Raw genomic sequence first — 27,845 nt, 5'->3', positions numbered from 1 at the left:
CTCTTTTGTGAGTCTCTGTGTCACCATCACAGCCATTGTCCTGCCATTTGCTCCTAAACGCTCTCTTCTTATGCCACAGAATTGACTGTGAAAAACACTGGGCATCTACATCCCTCCACCAATTTTACAAAGCCTTTTATCTTCACAGTCCTTGATCTAGAAGACTGGGTTAGCGTATATAAAATCGCCACGGTGGGGAGAGGGGGACACCATTGTAGAGAAGGTAGAAAGATTCAACAGAGAGAAGATAAAGGGAAAGAGCTACAGCCCCTAGGAAAAGTTGGGCCTGGCTGGGACTGTTGGAAGAGACAGTTGGTTAAGGATATCCATGCGAGGTTTTTAAAAGTTCATGGAAATGTACATTATGAAAAAACTGTGCATGGATTTCAAGATGTTTTTAGCACTAAAATAAGCTTACATTTAAATATCATTTCTCCTAAGTAATGTTTGAAGTTCCTTCATGTATGCTCCAATGATGGCTGCAGGAACCTGAATCAGCCTTTAAAAACCCAAGAGCATGACCAGCTTGTGTTCCAGCTTGTGTTTCTGCCCAGTGGAAGCTCAAACAGGAGGGAATTTACTCCACTACTAAATAAATAAATATATATATATATATAAACAGCTAAGTCTTATCTAGCAGTTACTGTTCTAATGATCGACTTCCATGAAGTCATTTAAGCCCTCTGGAACTCTACAAGGTAGGTCCAATGATTTTCTCATTTTACCGATGAAGAAACTGAAGGGAAGAAACATTTTATGATTTACCCAAAGCCATACAGGCAGTAAGTAGCAAAGTCAGGATTCAAACACAGAGATTCCCAGCCAGAATCCGGCACAACACAGGGTTTCCCTAAGAGTCAGATAATTGGCTGGGGAAAATTAAAGGATTATTCAACAAGTGAGAGTCTCTGTTGCCTATATAAACCAGTTATAGAAACTATTGAGAGAGTCTGCAATTCCAGTTAAACCACTTAATCCCTAAGTGTTTGAGCAGCAATTTCCTTGTTTAAAAACCACTGTCTTACCCAAGACTGCTATTCAAATAACTTATCAAAGCAGCTATTCATTTTTAACTACAAGCTCTATTTGATCATATCGTCAGTGTCCTTGTGAACACAATTTATACAAATGAGAAAATTATGAAACCTCAGAAACCAGTTTGTACTGTTGTAAGCACCTATCTTTAAATTTTGTTTTCTAGGTTTTTATTTGTTTACTTATTTGATGTTACTTTATCCTCCTCCAACACCTGGGCTCTCAGCTTACTCCTACCCAAACATCTAAATCTGGGCTCTAGGCAAACAGCTTGGCTTTAGGTAGAAACAATTTTCTGAGCTTCCTGAACCAATTTAAAAAAACAAAAAGGAGTGACTAAAGGGTCCTCCACACAAATCCTACACTTCAAGGGCACTTGCCAATTGGAAAGTAAGAAATGGAAAAGAAACAAATTTCACCGATGTAAAGTGGTGAGAGAGCACTCTTCTTAGTTCTTGATTTAAAAGCATGTCATTGAAACTTAGGGACTTTAGTGTTTATAACTTTTTCATATCCAGCACAGGAATTTAAGCCAAGTACCTACAAACATCTGTCCTTGACTTCCACCCACCTCCTGGGCTACAACCATGCAGCCAAATCAAAAAGAAAAAAGAAAGAAAAAATTATTGCTTCTCTGTTCTCTTTTCTCTTTGTTAATTTCTTCACTCATCTGAATACATGATTGTAGGAAAACTAAGGAGAATCTGGAAAAAAAGTTTCAGGATAAGGGCTAGAGCTCAAGAGAAAAAAAAGCAGCTCACAATTTCCGGAGAACAAAGCATCTCAGGAGAAAATTTATTACTATCTGTAGCAGCATTAATTCACTTCAGCTGCTTTACCAGAAAAACTAAAATTTCCAATTGGCTTAGCACTAGCAAAATGAACATTATGTTCACTTTGGGAGGAGGCAAGTGTTCCTGGTCTGCAGTCTAGTGGCTCTGCTCCATGTTGTGATTCAGACTCGCAGTTTCCTTCCATTTGTGTGGCCATTCTGCCTCCAAGACTTGGCTGCCAGCATCAATATCCAGTAACCTGACAAGAAAGAAGAAAGTGGAAAGAGTGCATTGCCTTTTAAACCACTTTGGCCATAAAAGACGTGTTACATCTGCTCCCAAGTCACTGGCATCCAGTCCTCGCTAGATATGAGGAAGCCTGGAACAAGTGGGAGCACGGCTTATTGTTGTAAATTTAGCTGTCTGTGCCTCAATAGTTCTAAGAGGATTAGTCAGGTACTGTCCTGAGAGCTTCTTATTTGGAAAACAAATGACACTGGGAAGGAATTCAAACAAAAAAAGATCACAGGATGCCATTTCTCTAAACCTTGGATCTGGGCAGAACAAACCATCAGATCAAACTAGTGAAGTCATTTACAGAAAGTCTTCCCTCTCCTCTTCATACCTGTTCCCTCCAGATGTCCTCACGGGTATTTAGTGCTTTCATGGTAAGCCCATGCTCCCTGTGCCCCTCTACTTAGTGGCAATTCCATTTCATTGTTTCAAGGCATTGCTACAAGACCACCTAGTCAGGAGCTAATATGTCTACAGTTGAGTTGAGTACATCTCAGGTCACATATGCCTCTTAATGTCCCTTATTTAATTAACCTGAGGACTGTAGAAATTTTGGACTCTCCCAAAAAGGTTTAATCATTTCTTGGAAGTCCAATTGCAACGAAAAATTTGACAGACAACTAATCCTTGGGGAAACTGTTCAAATCACAATACATAGACATCTGCCTGCTATGTATGAGTAAAGTCAACCCAGCTAAGGAAATAAAGAAACTAATGAAATCTTTGTCATTACTCAAGTTACGATATAGCTCCCAAAGTCCTATTTAATATCCACTCACAAATAAAAACACCATGATGAAATAGGATAAACATACTATCTGCATTTTCCTGATGAACCTTGGGGAAGCTCAATTACTCTTCTGAAGTCACAGCCCAGTAAGGAATAGGCTAATGAGGGAAGCCAACATATCTTGACTATTAATGCAATGCTAATTCACAGTTTGGGAGGAAAGTGGCCTTTCTTTTGATATCTAACATTTTTAAAGTTTTGAGAAGTCCTTGTCTTTCAAAATATCTTCAAGGGAAAAACAACCTGCTTTCCTGTTTTGAAGTCTGATCTTGAGGTCCACTCCCTGCTCTTCTCTCTGAGTTCTGTTCCTTCTCTGTCCATATTCAGGTTTTTCTCTTTTTCCACCTAGAGTATTTTCTGATGATTCAATTACCTGGAAAAAAAGTCATATCAGTCATATTTTGGTTAACGTTGCATGACTGATACTGCTGCATTTGCTTCTCAGTCTCTAGGAAGGTTCCCACAGTTATTGCACTCTGCTCTTCCAAGGCAGGGTTTCACTCTTCTCTTTCTCTGAAAAATAATCATGAAAGCTGACTGAACAATTACTAAAACCAGAGCTCTGGAAGGTAGCATCAAAGTAAGTGGAGTTCCTAGACCTGCCACCTACCATTAAATACGGACAGTAGTTATAAGCCAAAAAAGGTGTGTAAACTCCCTTTCAAACTCCATGCAAAGCCACTGTGTCACCCAGCAAAGCTGGTGTATATTTATCACTGACTACAGTAAGGAGAAAGTCAACCTCATTTACTTTCCTAGGTTCTTGACTTGTTCAAGATACTCTACTTGGTACTTGTCCCATAGCCCTGCCTCTTCATCACTTTTCTAATTCTTTCCAATTATTTTCTCCCAATCTATGTCCTTCTTTTCCTGTCCTTTGCTCATTTTGTCTTCCAGAAATTCTTTCCTAAATATTCTTGCTTTATACAGATATTTCTGTTCATTGCTACCTCTCAAAACTGACCATATTAAGCATCTTGAAGTTTCTTTTCTATGACATTTTGTTGCTTTGAAATTGAGTATGAGATTATGGAATTGGAGCTGGCAAGTTACATGCCAAATGCAGTTTCCAGCCCAGTTCTATAGGGATACAAGCTGAGAGTGATTTTACACTTTTTTTTTTTTTTTTTTTTTTTTTTTTTTTTTTTTTTTTTGCTTTTTGGGACAGGCAGAGTTAGACAATGAGAGAGAGAGAGAGACAGAGAGAAAGGTCTTCCTTCCGTTGGTTCACCCCACAAATGGCCACTATGGCCGGCGCACTGCAGCGATCTGAAGCCTGGAGCCAGGTGCTTCCTCCTGGTCTCCCATGCGAGTGTAGGGGCCCAAGCATTTGGGCCATCCTCCATTGCCTCCCCAGGCCACAGCAGAGAGCTGGACAAGGAGAGGAGCAACCAGGACAGAATCCGGTGCCCCAACCGGGACTAGAACATGGGGTGCCAGCGCCGCAGGCAGAAGATTAGCCAAGTGAGCAGCGCCAGCCGACTTTTACACTTCTAAAGAATCATAAATCAAGACAAATATTATTAGAAACAGAAGTGCCCAGAAAAGCCTTTATGTCCTTAATGAGAGAAGATTGCTAGTCTCTATTCTAGACTGTTCTAGACTGATCTGTTTTCTACTGTCATCTTCAGTAATCTTTATTATTCTTTAAAATACTCTCCCCAGTTGCCAAAAGCAGAGGATTAGAGGTCGACATATTTCAAAAAGGAGCAAGAACCTAAAGTCTCTAATGTTTTTCTTCATGTAGCATAACCAGTATCAGAAGATTAGAATTGGGGCCAGCACTGTGGTGTAGAGGGTAAAGCCTCTGCCTGTGGTGATAGCATCCCATGCGAGCTGCTCTTCTTCCAGTCCAGCTTCCTGCTAATACATCTGGGAAAGCAGCAAAAGAAGGCCCAAGTACTTGGGCCCCTGCAGGCATTTGGGAGACCTGGAAAAAGCTCCTGGCTTCCGGCTCCTAATCAGCCCAGCTCTGGCCACCACCCCCCCCCCCACCACCTCTCTTTCTCTCTCTCTCTCCTCTGTAACTCTGACTTTCAAATAAATAAATCTTTAAAATAAAAAAGGAAGAATATTAGAATCACATATTCAGTTTGCTCTTTGGGTGATAAAGCATTTAAGATTTATTTATTTGAAAGACACATTCAGAGAGAAGGAAAGACAGAGAAAGATCTTCCATCTGCTAGTTCACTCCCAAAATGACTGAAACAGCCATGTCTGGGTCAAGCTGAAGCCAGAAGCAAGGAACTCCACCAAAGGCTCCCACAAGGGTGGCAGGGGCACAAGTACTTGTGCCATCATCTTTCACAACCTTCCCAGGTACATTAACTGCAAGCTGGATGGAAGAAAAGCAGTCAAGACTCAAACTGTTATTTCAATAATGTGTGCCTGCATTGCAAGCAGCAGCTTAACCCATTGTGCCACAACACCAGTCCCATTAACAATTGTAATATATTTATTGATTTATTCAAAAGGCAGTGAGACAGAGATAGATCTCTCTTCCGCTGATTCACTCCCCTAAATGCCTATTACAACAGCTGGGGTTGGGCCAGGATGGAAGCAGGAGCTATGAAATGAATTCCAGTCCCCCATGTGGTTGGTTGGAACCCAAATGCTTGAGTAAACACTGCTGGCTCCCACAGCATGCATCAGCAGGAACCTGAAAATGAAGCAGAGCTGGGCTTGAACCCAGGCACTCTGGCATGGGAATGTGGACATCCTAACTGGTGTCTCAATCATTAGACCCAAGGTCTGCCGAGGTGATAAGAGTATTTGTGGGGGGGGTGGAGGGACATTCATTCCCAAGATGTTAGAGCCAACACACCTCCCTTCTCAGACCCAGAGAGCTGGAGGGAAACAGGTGAAGCAGCGTCAGCTGCAGGACAGCAAGAAAGCCCTGAAGGAGGAAGGTCTGAGTAGTGCATCCTGCAGGTGTATCCTAGGCGGTGGCAGCTGGATCTTTCCAAGCCACACCAAGCTGGAGACTGATTTTATTATTTTTCCCATATTTGAACGATGCTTCCTTTCTGCTTCTGACTCCCCTGTTAGCAGGCTGAGGTGTGACTGGAGAGGTAAAGAGCCTGGGAGGCAGTGATAGCAGAGTCCCCAGGGAACGGGATATTGACATGCTGGTTGTGCCGCCAAGCCTGACTGCTTCCCAGAGACAAATATCAGAGCCAGAGTATGTTGTGACTCGGTAACAGCATATCCCGCGAAAGGCTCCACTAGGAAATCCTGACCACTGTGAGAGGCAATATGCTGTCTGCCAGGAAAACAGGATAAAAGCAAAATAATAGATCAGCAACAATGCTCTGGAACAAGATTTGTAGCCAAGACCTACCTTGCTGTAGGCATGGACCAGCCACAGAACAAGCTTAACCAGAGGCTGTGACAGCAGATTTAGGAGACAAATATAAAAACAACAATGGGGTCGGGGGAAAGACCCTTGCAGGCCCACAAAATTGTTCTTACTAAAATGAAAGAACTGTGTATAGTGATTTTCATTGTTCAATAAATGTTTATTAAAACCATGCAAACTCTTATATTATAATCTAAAGATCAGGCAGAAAAAAGCACTTGTTCAGGGTCACATGGTTGTAAATAACAACAAAGAATAGAGTCAGGGTGAGCACAGGTGATTCTCAAGTCTGCCGTGCAGAAGCTATGTAACGTTTAGCAAGTTACTCAGCTCTCTGAAGCTCAGTTTTTTCTTCTGTGCTGTTGGAATTATATATACTTGGGTGGTCTTGTGAGGATCAGAAGTTCCTTTTCCAACGTGGACAGCTCACGGCTGACCCTCTACAGAGAAAGAGACAGGGAAGGGTATGGGTGCCAGGTAGTCTTACTCCAGCCAACACAGGGACAAGACTGGCCTGAGTATCAAGACACCAGAATTCAGGCAGAGTTATATCACTTCCCACATTCTTGTGGACAAAAAGAGTAGAAAACATGCAGTTCTGGCCGGTGCTGTGGCTCACTTGGCTAATTGTCTGCCATGTTCTAGTCCCACTTGGGGCACCGGATTCTGTCCTGGTTGCTCCTCTTCTAGTCCAGCTCTCTGCTGTGACCCAGGAAGGCAGTGGAGGATGGCCCAAGTGCTTGGGCCCTGCACCCTCATGGGAGACCAGGAGGAAGCACCTGGCTCCTGGCTTCAGATCGGCACAGCGCCCTGGCCGTAGCGGCCATTTGCAGGGTGAACCAATGGATGGAAGACCTTTCTCTCTGTCTCTCTCGCTCATTGTCTAACTCTGCCTGTCAAAAAAAAAAAAAAAAAAAAAAAAAAAGCAGTTCTAATAACCAGTCCTTCTGTCATTCTGGATATTCCTGGCCACAAAAAGCATTTCAACTCTGGAGCTAAATAATTTTGAGTAAAATTGCCCACTGACAGATGGGTATTCCAGACCCTCTAAATCTGTGTGCCAGAGAAAACCCCTTCTTTGCTGCCTCTAATGTTGAATCTCCTGTATCCTAAAATTCTCAGCTTCCTGCTAGCCTTCTGGACACATTCATGTGACAAGAGACATTGTGAGTGTGAGAACGGGGTTAGGGAAGGAGTGAAACAAAGAGGAAAACACATGACCAAAATTCCACTGGCTGGGGAGTCTCAACCCACGTCCTTTCTGTGGCTGTCTGTACATCAGGTACAAAGGTAGCATCTCTACCCTCAGGTTTGCGAAGACTCAGGGATGACCAATAATGAGAAAGTAACCTCAAGTTGGTAGAATCACTTTGGTAATCAATAAATATACCCAGGTAAAGCTGAATAGGACTATGATCTGTGACTCAGCAATCCCATTCCCATGTGTGGTTACACTACCTGAAATCTCTTGCTCTGGGAGATACACATTATTCCAGAAGCATCATTCATAATAGGAATAAAAACTCTTGGTAGCAAAACACATGCCCATTAAAGGCAAAATGAGTTGATAAACTGTGGTACATTCATACAATAGAGCACTATACATCAGTGTACCCAACTGTAGTGTACCCAAGAACAGAATCCTCAGAGAAACATAATGGTGAAGGGAACAAAAACAACTCAAAGGATATGCTTTCCTTTATACTCAGTTTAAAAATAAGCAAATGGAAGTAACCATTATTTAGGGACGGCTGTATGTGAGACACAAATATAAAGAAAGCCAAGGGGATGATTGGTCACTCCCAGGGGACTGAGAGAAATGCAGCTGAGGTTCACCCAAAAGGAACTGGCAAACTTCTCAACTTAACTGGCTGGTAGGAGCTTCAGTGCTTATTTTATGGCTGCAATTATACGTTTTTAAATTGTGCATGTACATTATATATACCCTTGGGTAAGCATAATTTGTTTCACAATTTAAAAAATTAATGTAACCCAAATGTGCATGTGGCCCCACGGGTAGCCTGTGCTCTCATTTCACACTACCTTGAGTCGTTGACGGCACTAGTGTCCACCTGGACTAGCCCTGTGGTCTGATTATTTGTGTCCCCTCAAAATTCATGTGTTCAGACCTTAACCCCCAAGGTCCTGAGGTGGGGCCTTTTGGGAGAGGATGAGAACAGGAGAGTTGAAGTCTCATGAACAGAATTAGTGCACTGTAAAGAGGCACAAAGGAGCCGGTTCCCCACTTCTACCAAGTGAGGACACAGCCAGAAGCTGCCATGGATGACCCAGAAGTCAGAGCCTCACCAGACACTGCACCTGCCTTGATCTTGGACTTCACAGGCTCCTGAAAGGTGAGACACAGACTTCCGTGGTTTATAAATTACTCATCTTATGGTACTATATTATAGCAGCCTAAATAGACTAACACAACTATAACATCAATGTTACTGAAAGTTCTGTGGAAGATGGAAATGAGTATTACATATGAAAAAGTGAAGCGGAACTTAAACTTTCTCATGAGAAATCTCCATTCTTCCTTTCTTTCTACACCACCTCTGCAAATTCTTGCCCTTCCTAAGGCATCTGTCTTCTCCAAAGCCTCTTAGAAGCCCATCTATGAACTACAATAATCAATTTTTTCCATCTCACATAGTCAATTGCTCTGGCCAGTTCTTTCCCTAAAAGCATGATTTGGAGTCATTTGCAGCCATAAAACAGATGCAGTATTTTGAATCTCATCAAAAAAGCTATTGACTACTGCAACAGACCACATTCAGAAAAGAAAAAGCACAGATGAATAGAAATCCATCCATGCCAAATAGAGTAAAAATCTAAAAAGTACTCACAAATAAGATAGATATTAGCTACATTAATAACAGGCAAAATTAATTTTGTTGTCATTGGAGAGGAATAGATCCCCTAACTTGTTCACTTGTTCTAAGTTAATGATTTCACTGAATTTTCCAGTGGGAAAATGAAAGATATTGGGTGTGAAGTCCCCCACACTTTCTTACCTACAAACCAATCCACTCATAGGCATTCAGTATATTCTTCCTCACCTACTACAGCAGGACAAGGAGGGTTCATCTCACAATGAAAATTCTCTCCCTTGGCCTTTGAATCCTATTTTTCCTTAAATTCTGGAGCACTTAAAGAATTCCATCACCCCTTTCCTCTCCTCAGCCCCCAAATTCTCCTTATTTCCTGGATTTCTTCATTGACATAAAAACATATCCTGCTACCCCCATTAGGAATATAATAACAGCAGCACTGATTTTTCATGGATACACATCTCTGTACAACTACTGGTCCCTTTTTCTGCTGTCTTTTTTACTAAACTTCTCAAAAGGGCCTCTTACACGTGCTGTCTCTATTTCCCGAACTCACTCTTCATCTACTGCACACACACACACACACACACACACAGAGAGAGAGAGAGAGAGAGAGAGGATTCTAAGCCCCTGTTGCCTTTGTCTTCCCTTCACTGCCACGTCCCCTTCCTCTCAGATTCCAAGCCCTCAAACTCTCAGTTTTCTCTGTGTTTTTACTCAAGCTGCTAGTTGCTGCTGGAGAAAAATCACATAGCTGTCCATTCATGATCACAGACTTCATCTGGGTTCTCCCCACTGCTCCACAAACTATTTCCCTCAATCATGATGACTTCAATATTTCTTCACTCTCTTCATACATTTGATCCCTCCACATCTGGGTTCACTCTCACCAAATTACCCACATTCTTACTTCATAGACAACATGGACTCCATTAGGCAGGAACATCCTCAATCTCCTAACTGCAGTGGGTTAATGATGGTCTTCAAAAAGATATGTCCAGGTCCTAACCCTTGAAACCTTATTTGGAAAGATGGTTTCTGTAGATGTCACTAACATGAAAAATCACAAGACGAGATCATCACAGAAACCGATAGACTGTTGTCTTTGTAAGAGGAGGGGGGGGCGGGGATCCGGAGAAGGCAGCCGTACAAGCACAGAGGCAGACACTGGAAGAATGCAGCTCCAATTCAAGGAACCTGTTCAGAGAGACTGAGGCCTTGTTTACAGCTTGATCTTGATTTTGGACTTCTGTCCTCCAAAACCCTGAGAGAATAAATTTGTTGTATTTGAGCTACCTGTTTGATGTAATTTGTTATGTTATTCCTAGGGGAATAACAATGATAGCCAAAATGACACTTACCTACATCCATACCCAATCCACCCACCTTCTCTTTAGTGACAGTAGCAAGGTGCACACCTCCTGTTAAAGTCTCCAGCCAGGTGCTGACTCCCACAGCAAGGCACTAACAATGAAAGTTTCACACTGAATTGCTTGGCTGTGAGTCCTGGCTCCACCACGTACTGTCTGGTGTTAGTTACCCAGGGCATCTATTTGTGCTTCAGCTTCCTCATCACAAGCAAGGTATAGCGGTACACTCGCTCTGGTACTCTGCTCTGAGAACAGTCCCTGCAGAAAGAACACTGTACGTTTTTATCTTTACGAATTATTTTCCTTGATTGCTTTCTTAGGGACTAAACTACCTATTGGCTACCCTGTCTCTTGTTCCTTCAACCTTTACTTCTTTGTGTGATAACCTGCATGAGAGCTTAAACATTCTCCACTTCCCTCTATCCAAAAACAAACATCATTCCCTGAACCACACTCCTCCTGCCAGTCTTCTCCCCAGCCCTAGACTCCATTTCATAACAGATATGTGAATTTTAGGCATTTGCTGCCTCCACTGCCTCACCTCCCACTCACTTATGAACTCACTGAAATCGACTTCTGTCACTCCATGGGAGCCACCCCTGACAAACCACAGAGTACTAAATTCAGAAGAAAATGTCAGCCCTATCAGGAATGCTTGCACCTGGTTTGAAAGGCTTCTTCAGCACTCCTAATTTCCCTCCTGAGTCTCTGCCTGGTTCCATTTGGTGGCTTCTGCCTCCTCTAACGATGCCTCAAATGATGGGTTTCTCAGGACTCTTTTTTAGCCATTCTTCTGTTGTCACACTATGTGATATGAGACATCAACCACTCCCAAGCATCCATTTACCCTAAAAAGTCTGATCATGCCTAACTTGAATCTCTAACCTAGATTCCTCTTCACATATCCAGCTCATATTCCGAGCTGTTGACAACACAAAATCCACTTGTACATCTGACACATCTCAATGTCAGCATGTCCAAAGTGGAGACACTCATCTTCCTTGGCCACTTTAAGAACTCACTTCTGAAGCTCCTGGGTTCACTGATGTCATCTCCATCCACCACATGCTCAAGCCAGAAATCCAGGACTCATTCTGCACTCTTGTCTTTCCTTGACCTCTACAGTGAGTTTTCACCACATCTTATCCATTCAGTGCCTCTCAGATCCATTCCATTTCCACTCTCTGCATACAAGCCACTGCCACATCAAATATACTGAAAAACTCATCTCCAACCTGCTTCCCTCCAGCTCTTCTCCAAGTTCCATATGGAATAATGTTTCCAAATTATAAATTTGAGCATGAAACTCTTTCCCTGCTAGAATTTGCTCTTCAAATAAAATCCAAATTCCTTCATCAGCTACACACACACACACACACACACACTCTGACTCTCAGCAGTGTCTTCAAAGAGTCTCCACGTGACTTCATGCCATTCCCTCCAGGAGGACCTCCATGACTCTCTGGGTTCTAGATGCTGCATGGCAGTGCTGGTGCTTCCCCTGACAGTGAACCCACCACCAGGAGTGGGGATGACTCAGCTTCTGCCTCCCCCACTGTGTGACAAGCTCCACCCAGACTGGATTGCACCTCTCCTCTCCCCTGGCAGCCCCAGCTCCTCTCGACACTCCTGACACTCAGCAGGCACTTCACAGAGATGAGTGAAGCAGAGGAACAAATGCTGTTCTGTTCTTGTAGAATGATTCAAAAGACTCTATGATATTTCTCTAAATTCTGCATGAATCATGGTTGAATTATATATATATATTATATATATATAATATATAATGGCCATAATTAAGAGTTACTGACTGAAGTACAGGGGAAGAAGCAGTGAGAGTGATTTAGCACTGAATTCTTTTATAGAGTGGGTAAACTTGAAGTAAAGTTATTGTTTAATGAAAATCTGGAAGTTGGGAGTAGTTTAGTCATTTGACCTGAAGACCCTGGACAAAAGGTTTTAGTGGACACTGTACTGGATCAAAACAGACTAAAAAATAAAAATTTATAGCAGACTAGTTTCCTGATGGATCAGCCTGGAAACTATGAAGAAATACACATTTTATTTAAATAACCTACAGGAGAAAATTTAATGTGGGAAGCAGGTAGGAAAAAAAAAAAAACCTCCTAATTTGATGGATTGCTAAAAAAAACATGCCTCAATCTACTAACTTGTTCTCTGAATTACCTATACTTTATATATCTTTAACCACTACTGTACTTCTTATTCATGCAATTTCTGATCAAAAGCCTGACATTTTGTTCCTCTTCTTTCATGCATGGATTGGTGGATGAGGTTTGTCTATAGTGGATAGTGGTTGTCTAACCATTGTGCTTTAAAAGAATAGATGTGGTGTTTGATCAAAAATCCAAGATCAAATAAGAAAAGAACACATTTTAATGGTCCCTCTTTGACCCATATAGAAAGTAAGATAATATCTCAATAATGAAACTAACAATTCATCAAAGGGATGGGGTGGGGAGGATACTATTTCCAGAACTCTGAGTTCCAAGAATAAAGCTAACAGAAGCCTGGCAGGTGACTGCGAGCAAACTTTCCAGCAGGTGGCGCCTTAAAACCGTTAATGCCGAGCGCAGGTGGCAATGGACGCATTTTAAGGATAAAACCTTGAGATTTACAGACTCTGACCCCACACCCAGGAGACTTCGGAATCCACACCCTCTGTAAAACACACGTAGAGAAATGTACACATGTACACTCTTTGAGACTAGAGTTAACACTACTATGAAGGCAAACATTAACAGACTGGGCATGCAAACACACAGGTATGTACGTATGTGAAAGGAATCTCTTGGAGCCTTCAGATGGCTCTCTGCCACTGCCTGGGAAATAGTACACACTTCTCCATTTTATTGTCGTTCTTCCATTCTCCAAAACTTATCCAAAACTCTTTGCTTCCATCAAACATCCAAAACCCTCTTTTACCCACTTATTCTTACTGGCTTTAAAAGAATTGGGAGGAAGAGGAGCTGCTATTACCACATCCAAGAGATGAGGTTCTCTCATCTTCCATAGATTAAACACACAAAGGCACATCAGATTCCACTTCCTTCCTCCAACAGCAATAGAGGAGCTTCCCTTCCCACCTCACCTAGCATTAATCTCTTCAACAGTACTCTATGCTCGTTCTCTCTCTCTCTCTCTCTCTCTCTCTCTCTCTCTCACACACACACACACACACACATACACACTCATCAATGATTTCGTTCTCAATATTTTTCAAATTCATAATGGGCCAGCATTGTGGTACAGCAAGTTAAGCTATCATTTGCCATGTCAGGCAGGGCTACTCTGCTTCCAACCCAGCTTTCTGCTAATGCACCTGGAAAAGTAGCAGAGGATAGCCCAAGTACTTGGGCCCCTAACACCCACGTGGAAGACCTCAACAGAGCCTAGCTCCTGGCTTCAGCTTGGTCAAAATTTGGATATTGCAGGTATTTGGGGAGTAAAACAGTGGATGGGAGATCTCTTTTTCTATCTCTCCCTGTCACTCTGCTTTTCAATTAAATCAGTCTTCCAAAAAGTAGCACATAGAATACAGTGCAGTTATAGATACAAGTCATTCCATGAGTGGATATATCATTGTAAAGATGAGTAGTGAGTCCATTAGTGTTCATAAAACTAAAAAATAAACAACATTTTGGCTCTCATACCTTCCGGTCACTCCCTCTCCCTATCCTTTCTCTGCCAAACTTCTAAGAGTTGCCAGTGTAAATTCCTTCAATTTCCTTACCTCCCACTACCTCCCCCTCCACAAATCTGGCTCTACTCCCTGATCCTTCAGAGCACTTCTGATTGCTAACTTCCATGTGACTTCTCCCAATGATATCTTTCATTTATCCATGTCCTTGACACCTTAGACTCAAGTGATGATCAGTGAAGTCTGTTTCTGAACACTCCCGGCCCTGGCTGTTGCAGTCATCTGGGTAGTGAATGGACGATCTTGCTCTCTCTCAACTGCCTTCCAAATAAATTCTTTTAAAAGTTGGAATTCTTCTTATTTCTTCCTTAGACTCTTCCTCTTCTCACTCCACACTTCCTCTTAGGTGATCTCATTCAAATTTCACCAACATACAGATGAGTCTCCAAATCAACTAATTCAGACCTTGGCGCAGCTCTCATCTTCATACTTATATGACATCTCCTCTTACATATCTCAAAAGCACCTCAAAATTGGAAGCTCAAATCTTCTACAAACCTGGTTTTCTGTTGGTGTTTCTTATCTTAGAGAATGGTATTTAAATCAGAAATCTTGGAGCAATCCTTGTGAACTCCTTCTCTTTTGCGTCATTTCCAATCTACCAACAAATCCTACCCATTTAGCTCATGGATAGCTCTAAAATCCATCTGCGTCCCTCTGTCTCTACCACCGCCACCATTATCACCCCATCAATCCAAGCTGGCATCACTTTTCACAACAACTATTGGTTCACTCCTAATACAGCTCCAGCATGTATCCTGGCAGGCCTCTGTTCTCCAAGCAGCAGCTGAAGCAATCTTTCCAAGATGCAAATCTGATCACATTATTCTTTAACTGAAAACCCTTCAGTGGTTTCCCATCGTATTCAGAATGAGGACAAAAACCTTTATAGGAACCAAAAGGCCCTGTGGGGTCTGCTGCCTGCCTCTCTCTCCAATTTCATTTCACGCTACCTTCTCCCTTACTCTCTGAGGTCAAACCAAATGCACTTGTAGGTCCTTCACCCATGGCTTTGTCGCTTTCACCATAAGACCTCTGTGTGTGCTTCTCCTTTGACTAGAAAGCTCTTTTCTAGGCTCCCTGTCTAGCTATTTCATGCTTACCTTTATGATTCAAGCCAAGAGACACTTCCTGGAGAAGCTTTCCATCACCTACACAAAAAGGTCAACTTCTCCAGAAAAAAACTGTTCTCTGCCTCACACATCTCTCCCTCATTACAGTTACAATTTTACATGTATTCTTGTGATGATCTCTTTCACTTCACTGTTGTGGCTGTTCCAGTGCTTTGCACATAGTAGGCACTAAATTAATATTGTTTAATGAGTAAATGAGCTAATGTTTACTCATTCAGTCCTATAGGCTTCTATTTACTTAACCTGTATCTAGACTACTTCTGCTTCATCTCTGAATGAATATTTAGGGACAACAAATTCATTTTTCATGTCACAATAGTTCTTTATAACTATCAACTATATAGCTCTGTGTAACTATATAACTATAGTGCCTTTATAACTAAGATATGCCAAGAACTCATATATGGGGCATGCCACTTAAGATTGTAGGATAGATCATTATTTTTGTGCTTAAAAAGGGCAGATATAATGAAGTAGAACACAATATTTTTATCAAAATGTAGCATAAATTATACAACTTCAAAGTAATGTACTTGGCACAAGACATTTTAGGTTCTGCTTCCTGACACCTGGGAGTAAACAGCCACTCTCCTCCACCATGAGGGACATATTTAAGCACAAAAAATTTAAAAGTACTCTTAGAAGTTCATGCATAATTAAAAGGGAAAAAGTTTCATGTTCCCTCAAAAATAAATACAACTGGTTCCAAATTATCTGCTATTTTAGATGACACCATTTCTCTCTTCAAAAGTGGTGTAGTGATGTAACAAAAGGAAGACAAGATTATTAGGAGTTGTTAGGGATTCCCACAGGATGCTCTCCTGAGATTCAGTACTGGGCTGAGTCCATGGCAGACAATTCTCCAAGAAAGGACCCTGCCCAGGAATGCAGCACCAAGCCCATGTCTCCTGTCTCCTCCAAGCTCCCCAGGTATTTTTCAGAAGTCTAATTCCATCTCTTGAGACATTTACCTGCCTTCTGAAGATAAACACACCTGCCCTCACACCTGGCTTAAAACCCTCCCTGCATTGCTCCACACAGAGAAGATCCCATATGACGCCTCTCTCCAGGGGGCTTAGAAAATAAGGTACCCAGTGCTCTATGAAGCTGTTGTAGGTCTTCCCTCCTCACAGTTCCAGAGAGAGACCAGGGCTCCTAGAGTGATCACACAGGGTAGGAAGTGCCCCGGGAGGGTAACGTCTATCTAAAATGCATTAAACATTTCTTTACTTCCACTAAGAATCCACTATGCCCAAGCATTGTGAAGGACAGACGACACATGTAGTTCCCTGCCTAACTACCTCAAATCCTCACACAGTCTCCAAAAAGCTAACTCAATTCAGACAGTCTGAAGAAGACTGGCTGGAAGAACTACCTATAAACAAAGACACCTGCATTTGTGTCTATACTTCCCTAGTATCTATATAAACATTTTCACATTTTATCTGATTTAATTTCAAGCCCTATTTGGACTATTTTCTGCATGAGGAAGTCAAGGCTCTAAGAGACCTACTACCTACCCAAAATCAGGCAAGGAAATAACAAGTTCTCAGACTCAGGTCTGAGTCAGTGCCATGAAATTGCTGCTTCTGCTATTCGCATGGTTGCCGGCTTCCCTCATCTTAATGCTCCATGTCTCATCATTCATTCTCTAGAAAGTCACTACACAACAGTATCTCCATCACAGAAGCAAAAGACCCAATCAACATCAGAGAAAGACACAGAGAAGTTCAAAGACATCCTGCTCAATGACAATTTATGGGAACTCTTCAAAACATAAACTGCAACACTGTTTTAGGAAAGTAGGTTCTATTTGCTAAAGCTTTTAAATACAATCAAAATGAACATTTTCACTAGTAGGTGATAACTACTGTAATGACAATAAATAAAAAATAACTACTTTACAGACAAAATGCAAGTGATCTGTTCCATGTGAGTTCTTCAGAGATGACGAATCACCTTTGTAGGTTGACATTGCTGTAAAACCCTCCACCTCTGTATTAGCACCACCCCTTTGGGAACCACAGTGCCATACCCTGCTGCTTCTACAAGGTCAGGGGCACAGCAGACCTGCAAACTGCATCTCCAGTCCATTCTATTCTCTAACAACAGCCAAAATCAACCTTTTAACATAAACCAGATCCTATCTTTCCTCTTCTCAAACTCACCCATGACTCTCACTAATACTTAAGAAAGCCCAAACTGTAAGCCTATGTTAGTGATTACCCCATGGGACTGCAATTGCACCTCAGAAGTAGTTTGAAAATTTTATGGAGTCATTTTAGTTGTCATAAACATTGGGGGCCACTAATAGCTGTAGAGAGGAAGGGTACCTGGAATTTATATGTCCTGCATTATTGCAAGGGCATCTCACACAAATAATTGCCCCATGTTGCTCATTTCTTTTGAGTGACCTATTAAAAGCCAATTTATTAGTATCTGAGCCTAAGATATAACTCACTTTTATATATAAACGTGAATTTTCTGCATGGTTTAAAAACTTCCTACATTTTTAGGAACGCTAGGTATTATGTACTTTGAAAGTAGATTTACTTGATTTTTATAAAAAAATTTATCAGAAAGTGTTCAGTAATTCAGAAAATCACCTTACCACTGGTGAATGATATTCCTCAGAACTTTGAAGTCAGCAATGCACCATATGGTAGCACTGGTCTGTCTGCACAGCTATTGTATTTAAGGTGATTCTTCATATATGTATGAGACCACTAGTGTGGCATTCATATAGTAAAACACATAAGGATCACAACAAATTAATTTTTTCACATTACAATTAGGATATATATGCTGATTTATTTAATTATGTGAGTAGGAATGTGATAATACCCATACATTTCATTGCAGGATAGTACAAGAGAAGTGAAAAAACACAAACAATAGAGTTAGAAGTGCTACAGTTGAGAATATTGTCCTCAATGACAGCCCTATATTAAACTCTGTATCTAAATCCCCAACGCTCCTCCAGTGAACTATAATGGCTTTTGGCTTCCTCATCAAGACAGTAATCCCATGGGGCTGGTGTGGTAGCCTAGCAAGTAAAGCTGTCACCTGTGACACCGCCATCCCAAATGGGCAACAAAGTGTGTCCTAGCTGCTCCACTTTCAATCCAGCTCCTTGCTAATGGCCTGGGGAAAGCAGTGGAAGATGACCCAAATGTTTGGAAGGCTTTCATTCATGTGGGAAACTCAGATGAAGTTCCTGGCTCCTGGCTTTGGCCAGGCCCAGCACTGGCTGTTGTGCCATCTGGGGAGTGAACTGGTAGATGGAGGATATCTCCCTTTCTCTCTCTCTTTCTCTCTCTCTCTCTCTGGATGTGTGTTTGTGTGTATGTGTGTCCCCCTCTCTCTGTAACTCTTTAAAAATAAATAAATAAATTTTAAAAAAGTTTTTAATAAGGTGGCTGGCACTGTGGCATAGTGGGTTAAGCTGCCATCTGCAGTGCCGGCATCTCATATGGGCACCAGTTCAAGTCCTGGTTTCTCTACTTCCAATGCAGCTTCCAGGTAATGTGGCTGGGAAAGCAGCAGAAGATGCTTGGGCCCCTGCATCCACAGAGGGGGATCCGAATGAAGCCCCTGGCTTCAGTCTGGCCCAGCCATGGGCATTGTGGCCATTTGGGGAGTGAACCAGTGAATCAAAGCTCTCTCTCTCTCTCCCTGCCTCTGTCTCTGTCTGCCTCTCTCTCTCTGTGTTACTCTGCCTTTCAAATAAATACCATTAAAAATTTTATAAAAATCATGCTTCCCTCAAAAATTCTGCTATTTCTCTGAATTATCTGCCCTCTAGGTCTCATCCTCCCTCACTTCTTTCAGGTCTTCATTCAAATTTCACCTCCTGCGAAAGATCTTCCATAACCTCCATCCTTTAAATTGGCTCCATAAAATGTATCTCTACCTACAGTGCTATTATAACATTTATTTACTAGTCTATCATTTGTCTCCATCATGGAAATATGCACTCCATGAGGGAAGTGGGGACTGACTTTGTATCCTAGTGCCTGGAATAACAGAAAGTGGCACAAAGTGGATGCTTGATGAATATTCGTTAAAAAATGAATTAATGCATGAAGATACTGCCTGTGTTTCTGCTCCCAAGGAGCTAGGAGACAAATCTCTTTCTCTCCTATCTACATAATTTATAGTCAATCCAAGTCAGCATGAATTCTTTCAAATATATCCATCAAATGCCTACCATATTTCAGGTACTGAAAATACAATAATAAATAAGACATCTCCTGCCCACATACTTCACAACTAATGACCAGCTCCTGCACCTCTGAAGCATGGAAGTCCTACAGTAAAGTGACTTTATAAAGAGCCACTCATTTCTATTTTGTATTCTGATTACCTATAAAATATAGTAATTATGATAGTCACATATTAGGAGTTATCTCTCATGTATTAAGAAGAATTTTACCAGTGCAGAAAATCTTTTCCACAGTTCGAGTGATAACTTCCTTCGAGTCCCTGAAATACAACCCCTCAGAGATGGAGGGAGCTGAAGGCTAGGTGAGGTTTAACTAAGTGGAAACCTCCAGTTCCCTTAAGTGGATAGCCAGCAGACCTGTCCACCTACTTGCCTGAGATGAAGTCCCCCACCAAAGACACAGGTGGACCATCTGCCCTCTGAACGAGTCCACCAGCTAGAAATGCCCAATCTGTCAGCTTTCCTAGGGTGGCCCATGTCAGCACTGGCCCCAGCGGGACACTCCAGGCAGGAGACAACCATTCAGACCCTCTCCTTTCCCCACTTGGTTGTCAGGCACAGTTTCCACACACTGAAGAGAGATGAGAGCAACCTGAACACCAGCAGAGCCAGTATTTGCTCAGAGCTGCACAATGGATTTTCACATTTGTAGGAAAGATCATATAACCTTGTTTCTATAAATAAGCAAATTAGAGTTCAGAGGTTTGGTAACTTTGTAAAGCTGCAATTTATGCAAGGTCCTCTGATTGATTCCAAGTTGGGAAATGGAAATGAGAGACTAAGGTCAGGCTTGAGGGACTATCTGTGACTTTTAATTCTTACTAGAACTTCACGAAAGGAAGTGACTACACACCCCAACCAAACACATGAAAAAAACCAATTCAGCACCTACTTGAGCACACATCCTCTATCCATTCCCACCTCACCCTGAGTTCTTACAAAGCCATGAATCCTGACCAGTATTCCTAGAAACCTTCTAGAAATGAACAGACCTTGGAATGAGCCAAAATTCACCTACACCCTTTTCCCCCTCTCAGAAAGCTACTGAGCAGACCCATTGCAACAGCAGGGTATGGGAGGCAATACAACAGCAGGGTATGGGAGGCATGTAGTTTTCTGAATTATGGTTAAAACATGTGACTTTCCCCTTCCCTAAACTCCTTCTTTCTTCTACCTCCAACATACACACTAATTTTCTTTTCCTGTTAGGCTTGAACTTAAAGCAAAAAAGAACTAGAAAAGACTTAGTTAACAACAAACAAAAAAACTTCAGGAAGGTATTCTCAGAAATCTCTGGTCCACACCAGTATCTTGCAAAAGAGTATACTGAGGGAGCTGTTGAGAGACACTTAATATCTGAACTGGGATTTCACTAAAGTAATCAGGAAGGTGAAGCTATGCGAGCTCTCAATGTAAGAACTGTTAAGTCTCTTTAAAGTGCTGTTATTTTAAAAGATTTTCACAAGTTTCAGTTTGCTACAAATACATGCATAGTGAAGGAAAAAATCATAAATCTCCCTCCAGAGTCCTCCTGCCTGCCCCATCAATGGCCCACTCTTTGGCAAGGTCTGCTCCACCTCATAAGTGCATCCCCCTGCCCCCATCCTACCCCAGCTTCCCTAGTGTGCAAATGTACAACTATGTCCTCTGGTCACCTGTCCTGAATCTCACATGGGAGAGATGCTGACTTTCCCCAGCAGTCAGGGAAAAGGTGTGTTCTCAGATTTCCCTGAGGTTCACCTGAGGTGGAGGTCAATTCTTGGCAGAGGCAGCAAGATGCAAGGGAGAGAGCCAGACTAGCCCAAAATAGAAACCCAAGCTACATCCCAATCTAACCAAGCTCCCAATCTGGTTGCCTGTAGCCCATTAGATGAGACAGGGAAGTGAATGTGGGGTGAGAGAGGTGAAAAAGTGGCTTGTTGCAAGTCAGAAACTATGAAAATAACATTCAGAAACAACCCTCAGAACTTGCCCTGCAGACAAGACAAACTTCACAGCGAAGGGTATTTAAACAGACGACCTCTGACTTTCTGGGGATAAGTTCATCCACTTGCTGCTGGTAATTAGTGTGTTGCTGTGTGATTTATCCCCCTGAGACAAATAGCAAGGATTAGATTTCACATTACAAATGAGGAAGTGAGTGTCGAGCTTTAGCACAAAAAGCCTTAGGAATGAAAAAGTATCCTTGACCAAAATAGTGCAATAAAATTACCCTCTGAATGATCCTATCCCTCTCCTCACCAAAAAAAGAACATCTTGGTCATGTAGGGTAGTACCCCAGAGGACAGCTGGACCCTTCTCCATTGCTGTAGGGAAAAAGCTGCCTTTTTGTGTTCTCAGGGACCACGGTGGTCCCCAAGCCTGCGACCTAGCATCTTGGTCACTAATGTGCCAATTACCTCCCCATGAAGCAAAGGAACCAAAGTCTGTGTCAGTCCGGCTGAGCACACAGATGAAGCAGATATCTGAGCCTCCATCTGACAATGAAAATCAGGAAGAGGAACGGAGAAAGAAGAAAGAGAGAGCGATAGAAATGGAGAAGGGATTCAGGATTCCCAAGGAAAGGGATTTCCTTTCTCTCACCTAGAGCCTCCAGGGAGAAATAAATATAATTGTCAACCTACTACGACAACATTCAAAATAAAAGAGGCACCTGCCAGGTGACCATCTCTGCCGGGACTCGAACCCGGAACCTCTGGATTAGAAGTCCAGCGCGCTCGTCCATTGCGCCACAGAGACCTCACCACACACACAGCATCAGCACCAGAACTGAAAAAGCACATACCTTCTGCATCACCGAGCCATCTCAGCATCCTGCTCTCTGAGCGGTGGGGGAACAGGGACAGCTGGAAAATCTGGAGTGGAGATCCACTCAGGCTCCCTCCAGGCTTTTCTCAGAACCGTGCATCCTAGGGGCCTCAGAGGATTGGAGGAATGTGACAGTGGTAATTTTTCCAGTCCTAGAATCCCTGAGAGGAGAGCCTTTGCCCTCCTTCCCTCTCCATCCCAAAGGGAGGACAGCACAGGGGAAAGTCTCCCTATTCTCATGCTAACGAAGCAGAGTGCACCCCGCCCTGCTGAGAATGCAGAAGCCATCTCTACCTCCACCCCCACTCCCTCACGGTGGTTTCATCCCAGTTCAGCTAATTCTCAGATAGGGGCTGGGCAAAGCTGGGAGAATCAGGAAAACCCTCGATCCCGGAGACAAAGGGACTGCTTCCGAACAGAAACGCTGTGAGTGGCAGCAGAGAATGACAGGAAAGCTGGCCTCCCAGAGACTGATCCATTCTCAGCTTCTAGAACGGTGATCTGTCAAGCCACGGGGGAGAGGTACCAGGAGTCTGCTTTGCCGTTCCTTCAGCATCTTCCCTAGAATAAGGATGGGATTTGAGACAGAACCGTGGTGTGTGTGTGTGTGTGTGTGTGTGTGCACGAGGAGAGAAGGAGAATGTGTTCGTGCACACCGGTTGTGGGGGAGGGAGAACGGGGGAGGTAAGAGTGGCGGCTCTCTGATGAATTAGAGATGGTTTCACACAGCCCTCCACGAATACCTGTGTTCCCTCTCCCCATTTCCACAGCTCCAAGTCTCTGGGCTGCCTGAATTAAAGAAGGAGGATTGCTCAGCTGCCTGGGTTTGCTAGAGGCATTTTAATTTGATTAAACTGACCGTTCTTCCATAAATAAACATATAAACATAAAGGTTTCCATATCCAGCTCAGATCCAAGAAAAGGGTTCCTGTTTTTGAAAGCCTCCTGGGAAAAAGAATTTTATAATCATTGTTGCATTGTTGCACTGTGCCAGTTCTTCTTAATGTCTAATTTAAGTCTTTCTTGCCTCACCTTCAGCTCTTTTCTCCTATTCAGCTCTCAGACACATAGGGATAATTAACCTCTGTGCTCAGATGACAATGCATTGATTTAAAGGCTGATTCAGTGTTCACCAACTCACTCCCACTCAAAAGGTTAAGATAAAAGCAAAAAGCCAGCTCAGACTCCCTTCCTACTGCCTCACTGTGTATTTCCATAGCCCACAGCTCAGACACTGCCAAGAGATTCCAATGAGAGCTTGAGACAGTTCTTTTTTAAACTGAGTGCCCAGGTAATATTCAAGTCAGACTACCTGAAATGCTGAGACCAGCAGATCTGTAAGGACTCCAGTTTCAGTGTCTCAAGCTTCCCTAGCCATTTATATAGCTTCAAGAATGAGACCCGGTAAAGAAAGGCAGCAAGGTGATTCAGTCATGTCAGGGATGTACCCAGAAGACTCTAACACCTAGGGAAAGCAGTTTCTCCAACCAAGCTCGCCTTCCACCCCAGACATAGGAACTCAGAAAAGTAAAACTGACTGTGCATCGGAAATTTCAAAAAAAGGAAGAACACAGTAAGTCTTCCTAGAATGTATCTTAGATGACTTCAAGAACCTGACACTCAAAACGGAATGTCAGCAAGAGGTGGTACTCTGAGTGGCCTTTAACAAGGTGCAAACAAGAGTTGATCAAGAGGTCTGTGTGTCTGTCAAAGGAGGCTCAACCCTACAGGCCAGCAGGAAACTACTCTAATGCAAAGGAAAGGCAAGGCATGACACTCCAAGTACTTCCTGCCAGGCTCAGTCTTAGACACAAACACACACACATCCCTTTGCTTTTCATAAAGATGCTGTTCTATACCCAAGAAATGTCACCAGTAGAGGCTGGTATTAAGATGCTACCTACAATGCTGGCATCTCACATGGGTGCCAGTTGAAGTCCTGGCTGCTCCACTTCCTATCCAGCTCCCTGCAAATGCACCTCCCAAAGCATTGGAGGATGGCCCAAGTCTTTAGGCCCCTACACCCGCATGGGACATACAGATGAATCTCCTGGCTCCTAGCTTCAGCCTGGCCCAGCCTGGACCTTGTAGCCAACTGGGGAGTGAACCAGAGGATGGAAAATATTTCTCTCTGTCTCTGTCTCTGTCTCTCTCTCTCTCTGCCTTTCAAATAAGTAAAATAAATCTTTAAAAAACAAATAAAAAAGGAATGTGACAGGCTCCCAGTTTTCACTGTCCCATGAGACAGCACTTGCTCTGCACAGGCTTCGGCTCTCCAAATCCCTCCAGGAGCTTCCCTCACCGCTTCAGTGGTGTCACTTGCTGCTGGGGACACACCAATGAACAATAAATACCACGGCCCCACCCTCAAGATCCTGTATAAAAATACCAATGTACGAATAACTCTGACCGACCTATGGGAGAGTCTCACGCCACACAAACACCCTAACTCTAGAAAGCAGAAAGGTCCTGCTTCATTAGCAAGCTATTCAGCTTACATGCTTTGAGACTGAGAAAATCAGACTTCTCTGATCGTCCTTGTCCTCATTATCAACTGGGGCACTAACATATGCGACTGACAAAGATTAGCTTAGACTTCATGGCACAGAGTGACCCCTGTCCTTCTCTCCTTCTAATATTCCAACAGTTATAAGTCTCAACTTTATTTCCTAGGTTACTTACTTCCTTCAACTTTCCCTCTCCATCCCACAGAAATCTTTCTACTCCAGCAAAAAACAACTCTTACCAATAAGAGTCCTACCAGGACCACTTATACTCTATATCAACAAAATTATAGTCTGGACTTTGGCTTTTTTCAAATAAGAGATGTCTTTCTGATATCTCTTGTTTTGTTTTATTATCCATAAATCAAAGTCTCCAAATACTGTGACTAATGCCTCTAAAGTAGGCATTCACTTTAAAAATAAAAAAAGAAACATCAACAAAAACTATAGTTTTAAAGGGGCAAGACAGATGAGGTTAAGCCACTTAAAATGATTGAAGACATTACATCTTTTTTCTTCTTTTAAGCTAACTATATGTAATTTGTATTTATGTAAACTCTTAAGACGACCAGCATATTTCTCTTCACCTCCAGAAACATGTGTACTGATTTGATTCTCCAAAGATCTGTGACTCAAGCATTACTCACACCTCTAATTGAACACCACTCTGTGACCCTAGAGACAAACTGGTGATGCTCATACATTATTTCATTCATAAAATGTTGCTGGGATACATATGATAAATGCCAAAAAATTTTCCTTTAGGTCCAGAAACAAACACAAGTAAATCTCACATCTTACAGTGGTTTTACTCACAGCTTCCCTACCCACTAGCCCATGGTTTAAACTCTAAAGGGTATTAGATGGATGAGACAGTGAAATAGTTGTTTAGATAGCACAGTCCCAAGGTTACACTTTCATCTCCCAATCTTTACAATTTCACAAACCTTATTAAAATTCAAAGCTACTGTGGGCACGCCATCTAGAAGCTGTTCCCTTTTACCACCTTCTCATGTCCTTGCCTACTATAGGCTCCCACTTACTGACTCATCCCCTAAGAGTCTGACCACCTAACTCCCCCAGTGGGTGCCTCCCAGAAGGGATGGAAAAGGTAGTTTACAGTGCAAAGTTTACATTCCACAGAACTCATGGATCTTCTGTTCACAGCACTCCTTAGAGAGGGGTGGACTGAGCATACCCACCATATAAGGGCCTTTCAGTTCTTTTTAAGACATTTCATCCTCATGAGGTCTTTCCCCTGCTTCATTTGTCTATTCCTCTCATGCATTTTTCTTCATAACCATAATGAAGCAATTGTGTTTCTGGAGCCTCCTGTTTTCCTTCTTTCTTTATCATCAGCCTGATTGCAGATTGTTTGTTCCCTCCCAATCCCCTTTCCTGTCCTCTAAGAGGAAAGAAGTGAGATAATCCAGATAATAATTGACCCTGAGAATCAAGCAATAGGAAGACAAATAGAGAAAATTTTCCTTTAATTATCCCATCCCAATTTCAGAAATCACCCTAGTTCTAGACTAGTCTAATCAAGTCACCTAGGTGTATCAGGCCTTCCAAGGTAGACCCATAATCAATCTATCTTGTCAGTGGGCTGGACCTCCAAGTATAGTCAATGAAGTCCACCTAGAGGTCAACTCCCTAAGGGACTCTGAAGAATAGTGAAAAATCTAGATAGAATCTTCCGTTCTGGGTCACCTTTCTCCTACCTTTGGCAACCCTCTCTGGGAAATGGTCCAGAGAATTTTAGAGAGTGTGGCTCCAAGGATAGAAGTTTCCCTTTGATCAAGATGAATGCACTAACAGTGTTTAACAGATCAAAGAGCAGTGGGATGTTGTGTCTCGCCATATCTATCTAGGAAAACAGGGGAAAACGTTCTTTTTGCTTTACCCAGCTCTCCAAAAAAAATAAGTCAATTCTTAGCTAATTATCCAGTTCAATTCTCTTTAGAGAATGATCATGTTTCTCTATACTTCTGATTCTAAGATCTCCAGCCACCACCACCTTGTGTGTTCAATTCTAGCTCTCCAGTCTTGTCTTCGTATGTTCTCTTCTTACCACCCACATCAATTTCTCTTTCTTCCTCAGAATCTATAACCCTTTATAAGTCTTCCTTTAAAATGTCCTTTTCCCCTCTGCCCATACCTCTCCTCATTGATGTCCATCTTGCTTCTTCCTACATGCTGCAGTTGACATTTCCTAACACTAACCATTCAGTTGCTATCTGTAGTATTCATTTTTCTGACCATGTCTTCATCTTTTATCTTGCCCTGGGATCCATCTGCTCCAAGCACTATTGTGGAAACTCAGTGTTCCTAATCTCCCCTAAATTCAGCCCACAGCTCTCTTCTCTTCCCTCTTTAGCCTCATCCGTAAGGCTCTTAGATTCCCAGACCTCAAAACTGTTCTGTCATTATACTTTGTTTCTTGGATCTAAAGTCTTAGTTATATCAGCACATCACCATTCAATCCTCTTTTTTACTTACTCTAGTATTTAATTCTCCAGACCTCTTTATTCGTCCAACATCCATTTAGCCTTGTCCCCTCTCCTTCTTAAATCTTCCATCTTCCATATCTGTCCTTCTGCATCTCCTTCCACCCAGTCCATCAGGTGGCAGACTCCTGAGGCTTGTCCAGAGTTCCTGGCTGGTTTCTTCCTTCTTCCTCATATTTACTTCATGACACACTTGTATCTGTTTTACTTATTTACCTGGCACTGTGTCACTAGCTTTAAAACCAAGAGGCCCTGAATAAGGCACTGTTAATCCCCATGGCATTGAGTTACCATGGGGATGGACTGGCAACCAGGCTCTTTAATCTTCTTGGTCACAATGGTGCCCTAGTCCTTAAAGGGCCAGATACTATAGGCCAGAGGTCAAAGAATCAGAAGATGGTTCATTAAAAGGTTAATTATTCTAGGATTATAGGTCAAGGGATTCCAGAACATTGATTTTGTCTAATATTACGAGCACTCTTGGCTTTTTCTG

General features: G+C 42.4%; 1 long non-coding RNA gene and 1 other non-coding gene across 6 annotated transcripts; both read right to left on the bottom strand.

Annotated features, from left to right (window-relative positions):
- Positions 1-1,798: 1,798 nt before the first annotated feature.
- On the bottom strand, positions 1,799-27,562 carry LOC138850391 (uncharacterized). 5 transcript variants are annotated; one of them, XR_016237078.1, is made up of 3 exons: positions 27,345-27,562; positions 3,136-3,405; positions 1,799-2,067 (listed from the first exon to the last, which is right to left on the bottom strand). It is a non-coding gene; the product is annotated as an uncharacterized LOC138850391 (long non-coding RNA). The 5 variants fall into 5 exon arrangements; XR_016237080.1 differs by having other exon boundaries at positions 3,266-3,405; XR_016237079.1 differs by having other exon boundaries at positions 3,136-3,265.
- On the bottom strand, positions 22,199-22,272 carry TRNAR-UCU (transfer RNA arginine (anticodon UCU)). Its single transcript has one exon. It is a non-coding gene; the product is annotated as a tRNA-Arg (tRNA).
- Positions 27,563-27,845: the final 283 nt, after the last annotated feature.

This window comes from Oryctolagus cuniculus, chromosome 7 (assembly GCF_051225735.1).
Source record: "Oryctolagus cuniculus isolate XC-2025 breed Fujian yellow rabbit chromosome 7, ASM5122573v1, whole genome shotgun sequence".
Lineage (NCBI taxonomy): Eukaryota > Metazoa > Chordata > Mammalia > Lagomorpha > Leporidae > Oryctolagus > Oryctolagus cuniculus.
Note: the sequence above shows the minus strand (reverse complement) of the source record. Positions and strands in the feature narration are given on the sequence as shown.